This window comes from Grammomys surdaster, unplaced genomic scaffold (genome assembly GCF_004785775.1).
Source record: "Grammomys surdaster isolate TR1022 unplaced genomic scaffold, NIH_TR_1.0 187, whole genome shotgun sequence".
Lineage (NCBI taxonomy): Eukaryota > Metazoa > Chordata > Mammalia > Rodentia > Muridae > Grammomys > Grammomys surdaster.
The window spans coordinates 2,448,194-2,460,849 of record NW_021604632.1 but is presented as its reverse complement, the minus strand read 5'-3'; positions in this window follow the sequence as shown (position 1 = coordinate 2,460,849).

Here is a 12,656-nt window from a genome sequence, read left to right as displayed (position 1 = left end):
TAACCATCAAAATCCCAGCAAATTAAGACGCAGATCCACCGCTCTGCAGTTTTATAGGCTCCCTGCTTTTACAACGAGCTTCACTGGCTGAAATCAAGTTGTACACCACCCTTCCTTCTGGAAGCTCTAAAGGAGAATTCATCTTTGCCTCTCTGACTTTTCAAGCAGCTGACCACATTCCTTGGCACTTGAAGCCCAGTCGTCTTCCATCTTTAAGGCCAGGGAAACTGCAACTCCATGACTGTCATTGTCATTTGCATGCTTTGGTCTCATGAGGAAGACATTGATGTTCTGGGCTAAAGAGGAATCTCTCTCTCGCTTGCGCTCTCTCTCTCTCTCTCTCTCTCTCTCTCTCTCTCTCTGTGTGTGTGTGTGTGTGTGTGTGTGTGTGTGTGTGTGTGTGTGTGTGTGTGTAAGCCATACATCAACACTGCCTGTCTTCCTGGGTCATTCATTCTCCACCTTATTTTGAGACATGATCTCACACTAAGCCTGGAACTCTAGAACCCTGCCTGCCTCCACCTCGCCCAGGGGCTGGAATTACACACATATACTACGTCTTGCCTGAAACTTTACATAAGCGCAGAGACCCAAACTCAGGTCCTGGGGTTTGCCCAACTAGCGCTTTACCAACTGAGCTGTCTCCACCGGCCACAGACATGGATATCTTTGGAGGGCCATTATTTTGCCTGCTGTGCCACTGTTGGAGAAAAATCAATAGATTTGATATGAACTTGATAAATCAAGAAATAGCCTGGAAAGCATATTCTTTAATTACCTGAAGGCAGCCACTAGAACAAAACACAGTAAAGCAGAGACATGCTTTATTTTTCTCTGAGGAGAAGGGTCCTGAATAGAAGAGAGGACTTGAGAGATTCTTGCATTTAACTAATGTTTCTCTTGCCCCTGCCTAACAGCTGTACATTTAATATTTTAACTGTATTGACATAACATCTTGTTTCCCTTTAATCCAGCCCTGGAATGCAAATGGCTTCCTTACCAGTGTCTTCTCAGCCACTCCTTTTGCCAGCAGCCTGTCATTCAGTTTGTGAAACATACTGAGGTTTGTGCCTTCGGTTTCACACTTGCTGTGTCCTCGAGTTGCTTACTTGCTGAGTCCTCTGTGAAGATCTTGTTCCCATGGTCCGTGTGGATGACTTACTTACTTTCTCTTAGGCATGAATTTCACGAGTCAGTCCACTGAACCCAGAGGCTTGCTTGACAGCACCTGCTCTTGTCAGTCACATGACCCTTGCTAGCTTCCATTGTTTTATTTTTTTCTCCCATTCATTCCATGTATTTATTTTTTTTACCCAATTCCAATTTTTTCCTCAAGGTCTGTAAAGTTTTAAAATCATTGACAGTGGTTTTTAACCTAGTTTGCTCATTGTGAATCCAGGGGAGAGCTCGTTTAGTAGGTACATAGGGACCTCAGGATGTAACTGAAGAATGAAGAAGAGGGTGCTTTTGAATTCATCGTCAGACACAAGCTATGTTTGGGTACTTCCTAGAAGGGGAACTCACCATCTCGAAACCATCCTTTTCCCATTCTGAGAACAATATCTATCCTTAGAGATCCCACCATAGAAAATACTAAATATCTAACTTATCTTTTCTATCACTTCATATAACTTTATTACAACTTACAGGATAGGGATACTGATGTAATCAATACCCAGCTACAGATTTCTGTCTTTATAAAGTGCGAGCTCATGAGGAAAGAAACAACAAAACAAAACAAAACAAAACAAAACCACGTGGTTCTTTGCTAACTTCACTGAGAAGTGGGAGGAGAGTTCTCTGTTGCTATGAGACAAGAAATAAGTGGCTTGTGCTTGGAAAGAAGGTGGCCCAGGTGTGAAAGTGTTCACCTGGGCCAGGTGTGAAAGTGCTCACCTGGGCCAGGTGTGATAGTGTTCACCTGGAGTGAAGAAAGTCACCACTTCCCTATCTTCTCAGGGTGAGCAGCCACGAATTTTCTGTGCATTGTAATTGTCGTAGTTACTCTGCTTTTTCTTAGTCTACTATACACACCTCTGGGAGAAAAATGCTACCTGTCTGTGCTGTTTACTAGCATTTTCCAAATGCCTAAAGAAATGTTTGATATTTGATAGACAGCCAACAGATACTTCTGCGGGAAGGAAGGAAAGAAGAGAGGAAAGAAGAAAAGCTTGGGCTACAGGTAATTTGGAATAAAAAAAAAAACCCTGACTTCAATCATTTTGATCATGTAATAGGTTACAAAGATTTTTACTATTTCCTTGATTTCTATAACCCCAAATATATGTTAAATAGAATAGATATTCTTAAGAAAACAAGAAGTTTCTGGAAATGTCTAAATGATCAGACTTCCAGGCTTAAGACTTCATTTTATCCATCATTTGAAACATGGCCAACTTTGTGTGTGTGTGTGTGTGTGTGTGTGTGTGTGTGTGTGTGTGTGTGTGCATGTGTGTGTGGTGGTATGGGTGTATACATGTGTGTGCAGGCCTGAAGACAACTTTAGCTGATTTCCTTGCATGCCATCCACCTTGCTTAGTGAATAAGAGTCTCTCACTGGCCTGAGGACCTATGAAGTTGAAAAGATTGCCTGGTCAGAGAGCCCAAGGAATCAACCTGTTTCCACCTCTCCAGAATTGGGATTGTAAGCATAAGTCACCACACCTGGCTGGCATTGTTTGCTTGTCTGTTTTTGTTTATGTTTTTGCTTTTGCTTTTTGTTTTGCTTTTTACGTGGGTTCTGGAAACAGCTCGGGTTCTCATGCTTGGAAGGCAAACACCATCCCAACTGAGTCATCCCCCCAGTCTAAACAGACTGGTGCTTAACTGTTGGAACATAGAAGATAAAACTGAAAGAAGCAGAGGTCACCTGCCAAGCTTTAATATGCTGATTGCTTCTTCGACTTGTTTTGGCCAATTTGCTTAGGACTTCTTGGCCCAAATCAACTGGTTATTCTTCCAGAATGAGCAAAACAGTGTAGAACTTTTTTTTTTTTTTTGAGATGGGTGACAAATAGGGCTGTTTTGCCAAATCTCTACTGCTTCTGAATTTCTCACTGGTGCCTCAAAAATTGATTTACCACTCAAGCAAAATCTTTTGAGGGTTTTGTCTTATATGTAATCCCGAAAACTCTGTAATCAGCTCTGATTTCTGATTAGAGCTAAAGCCCGACCAACGATTCCTTTCATTACAAGTGCGAGCAATATCAAAAGAAGCCAATTTTAATAAAAGTATCTGTCCAAAAAGATATGAGAGGCTTCCTCCTTCTGTTGTGATAAATACTTCCAGGTGGTATTTGATGGACAATATGAGCTCTGAGCAGCTGGCATTCAGAGAAGAACTTGAATTAGAATTTCAGATCACGCTGGCAAGCCTGAGCGATTCTTTAATTCTTCAAATGGAACACAGTTTGCTCCATCTTACAGAGCATCCTGACTCTAATTAAAATATACTGTATGATACAGAAAAACATACACTATGATGATATAGGAATAGGATTCTTCCTTGCTAAACCCTACCTGATTCGAGTTAGGAGAGGGGGGCATTAGAAGAAAACCTCTCTAGTTGTTATACTTCATTAAAAGAATGAAATGTTTGCCAGTGGGAACAGAGAGGTTCAGGCTAAGTTTACGGGAGCCAAGCCCTCTAAAAGGATTTCTATGTTCATAGAAAGCACCAGTCTGCTTCTTGATTGACTAGATTTCCCATAAACATTTTTTTTTGGGGGGGGGTCAAATGCTTTAAGTGACAGCTTCAAGAAGAGCCCACCTGGGAAAAGTCATGTCATTAAAAGAAGATACAACTTGTTTTCATTTGGTGACTGGAGTCTACTTATAGAGATAAATGAAATGTTGCCCACGTGAACCTCGGAGGTGTGGCTGTTGTACCTACGAAAGAAACAGAAAAGGAGGGCGTTTACTCTGCTCAGGGTTTCAGGGTGTTCAGTCCACAGGTGCTTGTGTAGAACATCACTCTGGGAGCATGTGCGGGAAGAGACTTTTATAGTGGTCAGGAAACAGATAAGAAGGGACCTGGGAACCAAAGTCTCTCCCTCTGTTACCTCCTTCCTACCTAAAGTTTCTAGAACCTCCCAAAAATATGCCATTGGCTGAAGACCAAATGTCCAACATGAAACTATATGGTATATTTTAGAATCAAGCTATAACACCATGTGATCAAAAATGCTTCATATTATTGAAGAGAAGCATCATGCATGAAGTTGAGAGCTCTATAAGAGGGATCTCTCCATCACCTTGGAGAAGAACATGAAGCAGATTTTGTCGTTTGTACCCAGACTGATGGAGCTAGACAAAGCTTACAAAATACCTACTATATATATTTTTTTTCCTCGAAACAAATAACACCATTAAATTTTAAAATACTCCAGGGAAATTTGATCCTGGTTTTAAGTAGAGAGAAAATGACCCCGTGGGATGAATATTCCAAAAGGGTTCATGTTTAAGAAAATATTCTATGATAATGCCTGGCATGACTGCATACTATTCAAAGACAGCCAACAACGTTTGAGCAAATGATGAAAAGAACATGCGTGTCTTGGCCCTGATGTCTGCAGATACCTTCCCTTCTGTCTATGACAGCTAAAGAAGCAGAGGCTCTAGCCCCAGTCAGTACTATCACAAGCTGCATGTGGGATTGCAGACTTCCCTTTAGCCCTCTCAGTTAAAGAATTCATTCAGGTTCCTGGTCCTGTGGGCTGGGGCAGACACAGAGTTGGTCTGCTCCTGTCCTGTGGAGATACTGACTCCTAAGTCATCCTAGAGGAGCCACTGCACTCAGAGCAGCTGACACTGAGTTGATCTACTCCTGTCCTGTGGAGATACTGACTCCTGAGTCATCCTAGAGGAGCCACTGCACTCAGAGCAGCAGAGGAGCCACTGCAATCAGAGCAGCAGACACCAAGATTAGAATCATAAGACTACAGAGACATCTGGACTCTGAGGAGCTCTGCAACAAGCAAGATAACTGGAAATACAGACTCCAGTCTTACACAGTGAGGGCAAGCAACACTAGAGTTAACCAGATGGCGAAAGGCAAGCGCAAGAACATAAGCAACAGAAACCAAAGTTTCTTGGCATCATCAGTTCCCAGTTCTCCCAATATAGCAAGCCCTGAACACCCCATCACACCTGAAAAGCAGGATTCAGAATTAAAATCACTTCTCATGATGATGATAGAGGATTATAAGAAGGAATTAAGTAACTCCCTTAAAGAAATACAGGAGAGTACAAGTAAACAGATAGAAGCCCTTAAAGAGGAATCACAGAAATCCCTTAAGGAAATGCAAGAAAACACAAAGAAGGAATTAAACAAAAATATTCAGGATCTGAAAATGGAAATAGAAACAATAAAGAAAGCTCAAAGGGAGACAACCATGGAAATAGAAAACTTAAGAAAGAGGTCAGGAGTCATAGACGCAAGCATCACCAACCGAATACAAGAGATAGAAGAGAGAATCTCAAATGCAGAAGATATGGTAGAAAATATTGACACAGTTGTCAAAGAAAATGCAAAATGCAAAAAACTCCTAACTCAAAACATCCAGGAAATCCAGGACACAATGAGAAGACCAAACCTAAGGATAATAGGTATAGATGAGAATGAAGAGTCCCAACTTAAAGGGACAGTAAATATCTTCAACAAAATTATTGAGGAGAACTTCCCTAACCTAAAGAACAAGATGCCCATAAACATACAAGAAGCCTACAGAACACCAAATAGACTAGACCAGAAAAGAAATACCTCCTGTCACATAATAATCAAAACATCAGATGCACAAAACAAAGAAAAAATACTAAAAGCAGTAATGGAAAAAGGTCAAGTAACATACAAAGGCAGACCTATAAGAATTACACCAGACTTCTCACCAGAGACTATAAAAGCCAAAAGAGCCTGGACGGACATCATACAGACCCTAAGAGAACACAATTGCCAGCCCAGATTACTATACCCAGCAAAACTCTCAATCAATATAGATGGTGAAACCAAGATATTCCATGACAAAACCAAATTTGCACAATATCTTCCCACAAACCCAGCACTTCAAAGGATAATTGATGGAAAACGCCAACACAAGGAGGGAAACTACAACCTAGAAAAAGCAAGGAAGTAATCTTCCAACAACCCCAAAAGAAGATAACTATACAAACATAACTTTACCTCTAATAGCAAAAATAACAGGAAGCCACAATCATTTTTCCTTAATATCTCTTAACATCAATGGTCTCAATTCCCCAATAAAAAGATGCAGACTATCAGACTGGATACACAAACAAGACCCAGAATTTTGCTGCATACAAGAAACGCACCTCAGTGACAAAGACAGACACTACCTCAGAATAAAAGGGTGGAAAACAATTTTCCAAGCCAATGGTCCCAAGAAACAAGCTGGAGTAGCCATTCTAATATCAAATAAAATCGACTTTCATCCAAAATTAATCAAAAAAGATAAAGAAGGACACTTCATACTCATCAAAGGAAAAATCTACCAAGGTGAACTCTCAATTCTGAACATCTATGCTCCAAATGCAAGGGCACCTACATACATAAAAGGAACTTTACTAAAGCTCAAAACACACATTACACCTCATACAATAATAGTGGGGGATTTCAACACCCCACTCTCAGCAATAGACAGATCATGGAAACAGAAACTAAACCGAGACACTTTGACATTAACAGAAGTTATGAACCAAATGGACTTAACAGACATCTATAGAACATTTCATCCTAAAACAAAAGAATATACCTTTTTCTCAGCACCTCATGGTACCTTCTCCAAAATAGACCATATAATTGGTCACAAAGCAGGCCTCTGCAGATACAAAAAGATTGAAATAATCCCTTGCATCTTATCAGATCACCACGGAATAAGACTGGTCTTTAATAATGACAAAACCAATGGAAAACCCACATGCACATGGAAACTGAACAACTCTCTACTCAATGATGACTTGGTCAAGGAAGAAATAAAGAAAGAAATTAAAGACTTTTTAGAATCCAATGAAAATGATGACACATCATACCAAAACTTGTGGGACTTCATGAAGGCAGTGCTAAGAGGAAAACTCATAGCTCTAAGTGCCTACAAAAAGAAACTGGAAAGAGCACACACTAACAAGTTGACTGCACAACTAAAAGCTCTAGAACAAAAAGAAGCAAATACACCCAGGAGGAGTAGAAGGCAGGAAATAATCAAACTCAGGGCTGAAATCAACCAAATAGAAACAGAAAGAACAATATAAAATATCAATAAAACCAGGAGTTGGTTCTTTGAGAAAATCAATAAGATAGATAAACCGTTAGCCAGATTAACCAGAGGGCACAGAGACAGTATCCAAATTAATAAAATCAGAACTGAAAAGGGAGACATAACAACAGAAACGTAAGAAATTAAAAAAATCATCAGATCCTACTACAAAGGCCTATACTCAACAAAACTGGAAAACCTGGATGAAATGGACAATTTCCTAGACAGATACCAGGTACCGAAGTTAAACCAGGAGCAGATAAACCATCTAAATAGTCCCATAACCCCTAGGGAAATAGCAGCAGTCATTAAAAGTCTCCCCACTAAAAAAAGCCCAGGACCAGATGGTTTTAGTGCTGAATTCTATCAGACCTTCAAGGAAGACCTAATACCAATTCTCTTCAAACTATTCCACAAAATAGAGACAGAAGGAACACTACCCAATTCGTTCTATGAAGCTACAATTACACTCATTCCCAAACCCCACAAGGACCCAACAAAGAAAGAGAACTTCAGACCAATCTCCCTTATGAACATTGATGCACAAATACTCAATAAAATTCTAGCAAACCGAATCCAAGAACACATCAAAACAATCATCCATCATGATCAAGTAGGTTTTATCCCAGGAATGCAGGGATGGTTCAATATTCGGAAATCCATCAATGTAATCCACTATATAAACAAACTCAAAGAAAAAAACCACATGATCATCTCACTAGATGCTGAGAAAGCATTTGATAAAATTCAACATCCCTTCATGATAAAAGTCTTGGAAAGATCAGGAATTCAAGGCCCATACCTAAACATAGTAAAAGCAATTTACAGCAAACCAGTAGCCAACATCAAGCTAAATGGAGAGAAACTTGAAGCAATCCCACTAAGATCAGGGACTAGACAAGGCTGCCCACTCTCCCCCTACCTATTCAATATAGTACTGGAAGTGCTAGCCAGAGCAATTAGACAACAAAAAGAAGTCAAAGGGATACAAATAGGAAAGGAAGAAGTCAAAATATCGCTATTTGCAGATGATATGATAGTATACTTAAGTGACCCCCAAACTTCCACCAGAGAACTCCTAAACCTGATAAACAACTTCAGCAAAGTGGCTGGTTATAAAATCAACTCAAACAAATCAGTAGCCTTCCTCTACATGAAAGATAAACAGACTGAAAAAGAAATTAGGGAAATGACACCCTTCACAATAGTTGCAAATAATATGAAATACCTTGGTGTGAATCTAACCAAGCAAGTGAAAGACCTGTACGACAAGAACTTCAAGTCCCTGAAGAAAGAAATCGAAGAAGATCTCAGAAGATGGAAAGATCTCCCATGCTCATGGATTGGCAGGATTAATATAATAAAAATGGCCATCTTGCCAAAAGCAATCTACAGATTCAATGCAATCCCCATTAAAATCCCAACTCAATTCTTCACAGAGTTAGAAAAGGAAATTCTCAAATTCATATGGAATAACAAAAAACCCAGGATAGCGAAAACTATTCTCAACAATAAAAGAACTTCTGGAGGAATCACCATTCCTGACCTCAAGCTGTACTACAGAGCAATAGTTATAAAAACTACCTGGTATTGGTACAGAGACAGGCAGGAAGATCAATGGAATAGAATTGAAGACCCAGAAATGAACACACACTCATATGGTCACTTGATCTTTGACAAAGGAGCTAAAACTGTCCAGTGGAAAAAGGACAGCATTTTCAACAAATGGTGCTGGTTCAACTGGAGGACAACATGTAGGAGAATGAAAATTGATCCATTCTTATCTCCTTGTACAAAGCTCAAGTCTAAGTGGATAAAGGACCTCCACATAAAACCAGATACACTGAAACTAATAGAAGAGAAGGTGGGGAAGACCCTCGAATACTTGGGCACAGGGGAAAAGTTCCTGAACAGAACACCAATGGCATATGCTCTAAGATCAAGAATTGACAAATGGGACTTCATAAAATTGCAAAGTTTCTGTAAGGCAAAGGACACTGTCAATAGGACAAAACGACAACCAACAAATTGGGAAAAGATCTTTACCAATCCTACATCTGATAGAGGGCTAATATCCAATATATACAAAGAACTCAAGAAAGTAGACACCAGACAACCAAATTACCCTATTAAAAAATGGGGTATAGAGCTTAACAAAGAATTTTCAATGGAAGAAACTCAAATGGCCGAGAAGCACCTAAAGAAATGTTCAATGTCCTTAGTCATCAGGGAAATGCAAATCAAAACAACTCTGAGATTCCATCTCACACCAGTCAGAATGGCTAAGATTAAGAACTCAGGTGATAGTAGATGCTGGCAAGGGTGTGGAGAAAGAGGAACACTCCTCCATTGTTGGTGGGACTGCAAGATGGTGCAACCACTTTGGAAATCAGTGTGGCGATTCCTCAGAAAATTGGACATAGCATTACTCGAGGATCCAGCTATACCACTCCTAGGCATATACCCAGAAGATGCTCAAACATATAACAAGGACATATGCTCAACTATGTTCATAGCAGCCTTATTTATAATAGCCAGGAGCTGGAAAGAACCCAGATGTCCTTCAACTGAGGAATGGATTCAAAAAATGTGGTATATTTACACAATGGAGTATTACTCAGCTATTAAAAACAATGAATTCGAGAGGTTCCTAGGTAAATGGATGGAACTAGAAATTATCATCCTGAGTGAAGTAAGCCAATCACAAAAAAACACACATGGTATTCACTCACTGATTATTGGATATTAGCCCAGAACCTTGAAATGCCCAAGATGCAACTCACAGGCCACATGAAGCTCATAAAAAAAGAAGACCAAGTGGGGGTGATTCAGTTCTTGTTAGAAGGAGCAACAAAATACTCAAGGGAGCAAACATGGAGACAAAATGAGGGACAGAAACTGAAGGAGGGGCCATTTGAAGACCTTTCCACCTGAGTATCCACCCCATATGCAGTCACCAAAGGTAGATGCTGATGTGGAAGTCAGGAAGTACATGCCGATAAGGGTCTGATATGGATGTCTCCTCAGAGGCCTTCAAGAGTCTGACATATTCCGAGGCAGATGCTCACAACTAGCCATTGAACTGATCATGAGGTTCTCAATGGAGGAGTTAGAGTGAGGACTGAAGGAGCTGAAAGGGTTTGTGGCACCATGAGGAGAGCAATAATACCAACCAACCACAGCTCCCAGGGTCCTAACCACCAGCCTGGGAGCACTTATGGAGGGATCCAGGGCTTCAGCTGAATATGTAAGAGTAGAGGGCCCTGCCGGAAGATAAGATCCTTGACCTCATGAAGCTGGACGCCCCAGGGGGTGGGAATTTTGAGGGTGGGGAAGTGGGAGTGTGGGGGGGTAGGTGGGGGTTACTTCCACAGAGAAGAAGGAGGAGGGGTAAGGGGATGGGGGGTTCCCGGGTGGGTGGGGGATGGGGTAAGGGGATAACATATGAAATGTAAATAAAACATCCAATAAAAAAAAAAAAGAATTCATTCAGTGTATCAGCTGTACAGAAATTTGCTGTGATGTCCCCAGGGTCAAATCCAGCATGAAAAGGGGATTTTGTTTGCTTGGCAAGCATTTGAAACTCAATGTTTGATCAGATTGCACATTTTAAAATTAGGGGAAAATGTGATATGAAAAGACAAATTTTAGATGTCTCTTGAAAAACTGAATATGGCCAGTCTGCAGCTTCATTTATGTTTGGAACATTGACTGGAATAGAGAAATTAGTTAGTAACTTAGTCTGGTAACTTAGATCCCTAGGTCTACTGGTGGTCCAGACTGGATTCTGTCAAGTTGTCCACTGAGATCCACACTCCTGCCATGACATGTGCACACCCACACAAACATATAAAGACAAAGGAAATCATGTGATTTCTCAAAAATAATAAAAGGCACTTAAATCCACATAGAAGAATAAGCTATTGAAAAGATCATGGTTTTCAAGAGTCACTAATCATGGAAAGGGTGATTTACCCCAAAATTTTTCCTCCTATATCTGTTTCTTGTATGCACTTCCTCCACTGAGGCAGAAACTCAGGAGAACGCTCATTTTTGACAGTCTAAAATTATGTATAATATACAAATGCATACATATGTATATGCAAACACATACCTTCATCATATCAGCCTTCTCTTCGGAGACCTCATCTCTGGGCTCTGACGATGATTGTCACCTGTCATCTTGCAGCTCAGCATCCAGCAGCAGAGATACTCGGTCTAAATCAGCTTACTCTTGCTCCTGTAAAAATGACCATAGACCCAGGTCTCAGAAGCTCTATAAATACAGTGTTTTAAGGCCCCAGAGATCACAAAGCCAACATAATTCTCAAGGCCGGTCTGAATTTCTTTTTCTGACTTCAGTAGGGTGAATCTGGTTCCTTGTTTTTGCTAGTCCCTGGAAGCCATCTTCATTTTCAAATGAAGAAATGTTGCTTATGCCCGTGTCTCTCTTCTTTGTCTCCATATCATCCTGACCTCAGCCAGGACAGGGTCAAGGACCCTTTGGCTCCAGTTGAGGATGCTGGGATGATCTCCCTCTCTTTGGGCCTTAAGTTTATTCAGAAATAACTTTTGCCTTATTAAGAAATAAGTCTAGAAACCAGTGCATGGAGCCATCATTATGTTCATCTGTAAACAAACCGCTTCTTCCTACATCCTGCCTCTGTGCCAGCATCTTAGGTCCTGCTCTTCTCTAGAAGGGCAACCTTGGATGTGAAGTAAACAGCCCTTCTTTTGTTACACTGAACCTTCTGAGATTTACATTCACTTTTTAAAACTGATGTTGACACTCTATAACCTAGATTCATACTAGAAAAATGCCAGATCTCAACTGTTTCATTTAACTAGCCAGTCACATTTAAGTGAAAAATAATGGCATCCCATTCCCTTTAACGTGCTTCCTGTTGGCCCTGCATAAGAAGTGAAAGAGTTAATCTCTTACTGACACATGCATACATACATATACATACACACAGGTACATACATATGCAGATGATAGACAGATGATGGATAGATTATAGGTAGTTGGATAGAAGGAAGACATGCTAGAGATAGAAGATAGATAGATAAATAGGTAGATAGATAGATAGATAGATAGATAGATAGATAGATAGATAGATAAATAGACAGATAGATGATAGATAGATAGATAGATAGATAGATAGACAGATAGATAGATAGGACTGGCAGATAGACCTAGATAGACAATAGATACTTTTTGTTCTGCTGACATAGTACTCATGAGATAAAAAGATAGAAAATAAACAATAAAAACAAACACATAACCTTATACATGTACATACACAACATATGCCTTCTCCTATATACACAAACATATATGTTTTTATCCAACTAAATCATTCCTAATTGGGAGAGAGAGAGAGAGAG